This window comes from Nicotiana tomentosiformis, chromosome 8 (assembly GCF_000390325.3).
Source record: "Nicotiana tomentosiformis chromosome 8, ASM39032v3, whole genome shotgun sequence".
NCBI classification, from domain to species: domain Eukaryota; kingdom Viridiplantae; phylum Streptophyta; class Magnoliopsida; order Solanales; family Solanaceae; genus Nicotiana; species Nicotiana tomentosiformis.
In genome coordinates this window covers 696,635-704,221 of record NC_090819.1, presented here as the reverse complement: position 1 = coordinate 704,221, position 7,587 = coordinate 696,635, and the positions used below count along the sequence as shown (strand labels likewise).

At 42.0% G+C, this 7,587-nt stretch overlaps 1 long non-coding RNA gene across 1 annotated transcript; it reads left to right on the top strand.

Moving 5' to 3' along the window:
• Nucleotides 1-4,668: 4,668 nt before the first annotated feature.
• LOC138898293 (uncharacterized) lies at nt 4,669-7,367 on the top strand. Its single transcript, XR_011410757.1, has 3 exons — nt 4,669-5,707; nt 5,910-5,970; nt 6,274-7,367. It is a non-coding gene; the product is annotated as an uncharacterized lncRNA (long non-coding RNA).
• Nucleotides 7,368-7,587: the final 220 nt, after the last annotated feature.

Below are 7,587 nucleotides of genomic sequence, written 5' to 3'. Positions count from 1 at the left end.
GCAAAATTGAGAAAATGCTTATTCTCATGCAATAAGAAAGGCAAAGCTTAGCCTTGTGCAATTAAGGAGACAGAGCTTAGCCTATGGAGACAATGCTTAGTCTCATGCAATAGGAAAGGAAGAGCTTAGCATTGTGCAATTAAGGAGGCAGATCTTAGCCTCATGCAAAATGGAGACAATGATTAGTCCCGTGCAATAGGAAAGGCAGAGCTTAACCTTGTGCAATTAAGGAGGCATAGCTTAGCCTAATGCAAAATGGAGACAATGCTTAGTCTCATGCAATAGGAAAGGCAGAGCTTAGCCTTGTGCAATTGAGGAGGTAGGGATTAGCCGCATGCAAGATGGGAGACAATGCTTAGTCTCATGCTATAGGAAAGGCAGAGCTCAGCCTTGTGCAATTGAGGAGGCTGGGATGGGAGACATTGCTTAGTCTCATGCAATAGGAAAGGCATAGCTTAGCCTTGTGCAATTAAGGAGGCAGAGCTTAGCCTCATGCAAAATGGAGACAATGCTTAGTCTCATGCAATAGGAAAGGGCAGAGCTTAGCCTTGTGCAATTAAGGAGGCAGATCTTAGCCTTATGAAAAATTGACACAATTCTTAGTCTCATGCAATAGGAAAGGCAAAGCTTAGCCTTGTGCAATTAAGGAGGCAGAGCTTAGCCTCATGCAAAATGGAGACAATGCTTTGTCTCGTGCAATAGGAAAGGCACAGCTTAGCCTTATGCAATTAATGAGTCAAGGCTTAGCCTCATGCAAGATGAGAGCCAATGCTTAGTCGCATGCTATAGTAAAGGCATAGCTTAGCCTTGTCCAATTAAGGAGGCAGAGCTTAGCCTCATGCGAAATGGAGACAATGTTTAGTATCATGCAATAAGAAAGGGTAGAGCTTAGCCTTGTGCCATTAAGGAGGCAAGGATTAGCCTCATGGAAGAAGGGAGACAATGCTTAGTCTCATGCAATAGGAAAGGCATAGCTTAGCCCTGTGCAATTAAGGAGGCAGATCATAGCCGCATGCAAAATTGAGACAATGCTTAGTCTCATGCAATAGAAAAGGCAAAGCTTAGCCTTGTGCAATTAAGGAGGCAGAGCTTAGACTCATGCAAGATGGGAGACAATGCTTAGTCTTATGCAATAGGAAAGGCATAGCTTAGCCTTGTGCAATTAAGGAGGCAGAGCTTAGCCTCATGCAAGATGGGGACAATGCTTAGTCTTATGCAATAGGAAAGGCAGAACTTAGCCTTGTTCAATAAAGGAGGCAGAGCTTAGCCTCATGCAAAATGGAGACAATGCTTTGTCTCGTGCAATAGGAAAGGCACAGCTTAGCCTTATGCAATTAATGAGTCAAGGCTTAGCCTCATGCAAGATGAGAGCCAATGCTTAGTCGCATGCTATAGTAAAGGCATAGCTTAGCCTTGTCCAATTAAGGAGGCAGAGCTTAGCCTCATGCGAAATGGAGACAATGTTTAGTATCATGCAATAAGAAAGGGTAGAGCTTAGCCTTGTGCCATTAAGGAGGCAAGGATTAGCCTCATGGAAGATGGGAGACAATGCTTAGTCTCATGCAATAGGAAAGGCATAGCTTAGCCCTGTGCAATTAAGGAGGCAGATCATAGCCGCATGCAAAATTGAGACAATGCTTAGTCTCATGCAATAGAAAAGGCAAAGCTTAGCCTTGTGCAATTAAGGAGGCAGAGCTTAGACTCATGCAAGATGGGAGACAATGCTTAGTCTTATGCAATAGGAAAGGCATAGCTTAGCCTTGTGCAATTAAGGAGGCAGAGCTTAGCCTCATGCAAGATGGGGACAATGCTTAGTCTTATGCAATAGGAAAGGTAGAACTTAGCCTTGTTCAATAAAGGAGGCAGAGCTTAGCCTCATGCAAAATGGAGACAATGCTTAGTATCATGCAATTGGAAAGGCAGAGCTTAGCCTTGTACAATTGAGGAGGCAAGGATTAACCTCATGGAAGATGGGAGACAATGCTTAGTCTCATGCATTAGGAAAGGCATAGGTTAGCCTTGTGCAACTAAGGAGGCAGAGCTTAGCCGCATGCAAGATGGGAGACAATGCTTAGTCTCATGCAATAGGAAAGGCATGACTTAGCCTTGTGCAATTAAGGAGGTAGAGCTTAGCCTCATGCAAAATGGAGACAATGCTTAGTCTCATGCAATAGGAAAGGCAAAGCTTAGCCTTTTGCAATTAAAGAGGAAGAGCTTAGCCTCATGCAAAATGGAGACAATGCTTAGTATCATGCAATAGGAAAGGCAGAGCTTAGCCTTGTGCAATTGAGGAGGTAAGGATTAGCCTCATGCAAGATGGGAGACAATGTTTAGTCTCATGCATTAGGAAAGGCATAGCTTAGCCTTGTGCAATTGAGGAGGCAGAGCTTAGCCTCATGCAAAATGGAGACAATACTTAGTCTCATGCAATAGGAAAGGGCAGAGCTTAACCGTGTGCAATTAAGGAGGCAGATCTTAGCCTCATGAAAAATTGACACAATTCTTAGTCTCATGCAATAGGAAAGGCAAAGCTTAGCCTTGTGCAATTAAGGAGGCAGAGCTTAGCCTCATGCAAAATGGAGACAATGCTTTGTCTCGTGCAATTGAAAAGGCACAGCTTAGCCTTATGCAATTAAGGAGTCAAGGCTTATCCTCATGCAAGATGAGAGCCAATGCTTAGTCGCATGCTATAGGAAAGGCAGAGCTTAGCCTTGTGCAATTGAGAAGGCTGGGATGGGAGACAATTCTTAGTCTCATGCAATAGGAAAGGCATAGCTTAGCCTTGTGCAATTAAGGAGGCAGAGCTTAGCCTCATGCAAAACGGAGACAATGCTTAGTCTCATGCAATAGGAAAGGGCAGAGCTTAGCCTTGTACAATTCAGGAGGCAATTCTTAGGCTGATGAAACATTGACACAATTCTTAGTCTCATACAATAGGAAAGGCAAAGCTTAGCCTTGTGCAATTAAGGAGGCAGAGCTTAGCCTCGTGTAAAATGGAGACAATGCTATAGTCTCGTGCAATAGGAAAGGCACAACTTAGCCTTATGCAATTAAGGAGTCAGGGCTTAGCCTCATGCAAGATGAGAGCCAATGCTTAGTCGCATGCTATAGGAAAGGCATAGCTTAGCCTTGTGAAATTAAGGAGGCAGAGCTTAGCCTCATGCAAAATGGAGACAATGCTTAGTATCATGCAATAGGAAAGGCAGAGCTTAGCCTTTTGCAATTAAAGAGGAAGAGCTTAGCCTCATGCAAAATGGAGACAATGCTTAGTATCATGCAATAGGAAAGGCAGAGCTTAGCCTTGTGCAATTGAGGAGGTAGGGATTAGCCTCATGCAAGATGGGAGACAATGTTTAGTCTCATGCAATAGGAAAGGCATAGCTTAGCCTTGTGCAATTAAGGAGGCAGAGCTTAGCCTCATGCAAAATGGAGACAATACTTGGTTTCATACAATAGGAAAGGGCAGAGCCTAGCCTTGTGCAATTAAGGAGGCAGATCTTAGCCTCATGAAAAATTGACACAATTCTTAGTCTCATGCAATAGGAAAGGCAAAGCTTAGCCATGTGCAATTAAGGAGGCAGAGCTTAGCCTCATGCAAAATGGAGACAATGCTTTGTCTCGTGCAATTGGAAAGGCACAGCTTAGCCTTATGCAATTAAGGAGACAAGGCTTATCCTCATGCAAGATGACCAATGCTTAGTCGCATGCTATAGGAAAGGCAGAGCTTAGCCTTGTGCAATTGAGGAGGCTGGGCTTAGCCTCATGCAAGATGGCAGACAATACTTAGTCTTATGCAATAGGAAAGGCATAGCTTAGCCTTGTGCGATTAAGGAGGCAGAGCTTAGCCTCATGCATAATGGAGACAATGCTTAGTCTTATGCAATAGGAAAGGCAGAGCTTAGCCTTGTGCAATTAAGGAGGCAAAGCTTAGCCTCATGCAAAATGGAGACAATGCTTAGTATCATGCAATAGGAAAGGCAAAGCTTAGCCTTGTGCAATTGAGGAGGCAAGGATTAGCCTCATGGAAGATGGGAGACAATGCTTAGTCTCATGCAATAGGAAAGGCATAGGTTAGCCTTGGGCAACTAAGGAGGCAGAGCTTAGCCGCATGCAAGATGGGATACAATGCTTAGTCTCATGCAATAGGAAAGGCATGACTTAGCCTTGTGCAATTAAGGAGGTAGAGCTTAGCCTCATGCAAAATGGAGACAATGCTTAGTCTCATGCAATAGGAAAGGCAGAGCTTAGCCTTTTGCAATTCAAGAGGAAGAGCTTAGCCTCATGCAAAATGGAGACAATGCTTAGTCTCATGCAATAGGAAAGGGCAGAGCTTAGCCTTGTACAATTCAGGAGGCAATTCTTAGGCTGATGAAAAATTGACACAATTCTTAGTCTCATACAATAGGAAAGGCAAAGCTTAGCCTTGTGCAATTAAGGAGGCAGAGCTTAGCCTCGTGTAAAATGGAGACAATGCTATAGTCTCGTGCAATAGGAAAGGCACAACTTAGCCTTATGCAATTAAGGAGTCAGGGCTTAGCCTCATTCAAGATGAGAGCCAATGCTTAGTCGCATGCTATAGGAAAGGCATAGCTTAGCCTTGTGAAATTAAGGAGGCAGAGCTTAGCCTCATGCAAATATAGAAGAAATGACATGGGAATCAGAAAAGGAGATGAAGTCTAAATACCCTTACCTATTCCAGAGTGAGGATAACGAGGATGCCGGGGGAAAGCAAGACGTATTATAAAGTGAAACGGCTCTATGAGGTAAGCAATAGCTTGTGAATACTATTTTTTTAATACAAAATGGTGATATGCAGATAATGTACATATCCATAATGCTTTGTATAGTATTGTAAGGCCATAGGTTGGGTTTAACTTCTTGTAAGGTTGGCTAGTGTCCATTTTATAGGGGAAACTAAGCCGGACATTTCCGTCAGAATCCACGATAAGTTAGACTCTCCATAAACCCTTACATTCGAGGACGAATGTTCCTAAGGGGGGGAGGATGTTACAACCCAAATTTGCGTACCTTAGATCATTCCATAAGTTAGTCGACGTAAATCCAAGAAGAGATTATCTTTGAGATGATAAGAAGTTAATCCTATTGGTCTTAAACGATACAAGGGTGTATAAGAGTGGTTAACAAGTATTAGAAGTGAAACGAATCAAGGATGTTGTAACCCGCATTTTCGGGTAAAACTAGAGGTGATTAATTGTCCCAAGAGGTTATGTTTTAATGTATTTGAATAATATAATATCCATATCATAAGTCTTGAAGTCAAGAGAGTTATGAAACAAAAGTCGATAAAAGTTGTCGCAACTTATGTTTATAATTTTACATAAAATTTAGGTCAAATGTTACTACAGTTTTCTCCCAATGTACATGGAATTATGGGGTGATCTTCCTATCAAATTGAAGATCTATGAGTCTACTTTCCAACGCATTAAACCGTTTGTCGATACGATCTCGGAATAGAGAGATATTCGCGTTTTTGTGAGAGTGCGCCAAGCAGCTCTCTATGGGGCCCACATAGGCGGTTGAGATATATTGATATATATCAGACCCTTTAACCCCGTTTTAACTCATTAATTTTCATTCTCTTCAGACCCTAGACACCTAAAAACACTCTCTCAAGGTTCTCTCATGATCCAAGACCCAAACAAAGGGCAAACAACACAAATCAAGTGTCGGGAATCCCGTGGCGCTAGTAAGTTTCTTGTTCTTCTTGTTGTTGCTGATTTTTGTGTTGTTCCAGCTCGTGTTGGAGGTTGTTTTAAGTGTTTTATGTTCTGTAAATACTCCTTAAAGTTCTTAATATCAACCCTAGGTGATTTCAAGTCTTCTAAAGTAATTCTAGTTCCGAAAAGCCCAAATTGATTGCTAGTTTCGCTTCCTTGTTCTTGTGGCAGAATTTGAGGGATATTTCGTGGAACATTAAGGTCAAATTGGAGTTGTTCTTTCTGTTTAAAGGTAAGGAACCCCTTACTCTATAGATATTTAAGATTATCCAAGTTGCAGCTAAGTCATTGAAGCTAGAACTTGTGAAATATATATCGAAAGGCTTGGTAGTAATGTTGTTGGTTGGTGGACTGTTTTGGAGGCTCAATATGATTATTAATGATGTTGTTTGGGCTGTTTGGTGATTGTATTGACTTGTGTGAAGTCATATAAATAGGGGAGGTGCTGTCCATTTCATCGTAAAATAGGTTGTGGTCGATACATAATAGTTACGACGCTTAAACGAAAATGATAGTGTCATTTGTCTTATTGTAGACTAAGGAGTCGTGACATTTGCATAGCTTGAGGTTGGGCAGTATATACAAGGTATGTGAGGCTATCCCCTTCATTATTTTGCACGACTCCAATTGTACATAATGTAATGAACGAGCTCCCAAAGATACTCTACTCTTAGAAGCTAGCAGTACTTACATTGCTGCCCTTCTTATGAAACGATTAATATTGATGTTACTTCTCTTATTCTTATATTATCAATGTTGTTGGTAGCTCCTTATTCTTATAAGATTCTTGATGAAGGGTTAATCCTAATAACATGTACGAAGGATACCGACCTTACGTCACTCCAAAAGGTTCAAAATGTGATTCCAATGAGTCCAGCATGCATCATATATATGTATCTATTTTACTCTACCGAGCCACGCTATAGTTGGCCGGGTATGGCACCTATTGTGCAACCACTGATCAGTTGGGTTTTACCGAGCTCCACGTGGCCGGGTACGATTCTACCGAGCCCTATGATGGCCGGGTACGTTTTACCGAGCCTATTACGGCCGGGTATGATATGATGATGATGATGCCCACAAAGGCATATGTTTTAAAAGTTTATGTATATATATATGTATGTATCATGTATTTCATGTTAGTAGCCCTCAGAGGTACCCAGATGTCACAGGTTGTATATTCCCTATCACTGTTTACATTATTGTTCTTACTTATGCTATTCTGCCTTACATACTCAGTACTTTATTCGTACTGACGTCCTTTTATTTGTGGACCCTGCATGTCGTGCTGCAGGTCCTGATAGACGGGTAGACGCAGCTCCCCCATCACAGTAGGCTATCCGGTTCAGCGTTATTGGCAAGATCCTTTCTCCGGACTTGCCGTGGTCTTGGTATGCATTTTTGTTATTGACATTATGGGTATGTCGGGGCCCTGTTCCGGCAATGTTGTAGCACTGATGTAACTTTAGAGGCTCATAGACAGGTGTCGACTTATGTATGGTTTAGAATGCCTTGTCGGCTGATTTTTTGTTGTATAGTCTTTCATGGCATCATGTTAGCTCGTACCTTATATATAGTTCTTGACAGTCTTGTCGTCCCATGTTATGTATGTTCATGACATTATCTTTCATTGTTGGATGTTCATGATCCATGTCTACTATTTATATTGATCTTGTCGGCCCTTAAAGATAATAAGGAAGGTTAGATAAAATGTACGTTGGTGCTCGGCAAGTATGGCCCGGGTGCTAGTCATGACCCTCCAGTTGGGTCGTGACAAACTTGGTATCAGAGCAAGTCTGTCCTAGGATTGTCTATGAGCCGTGTCTAGTAGAGTTTTGATTATGGATGT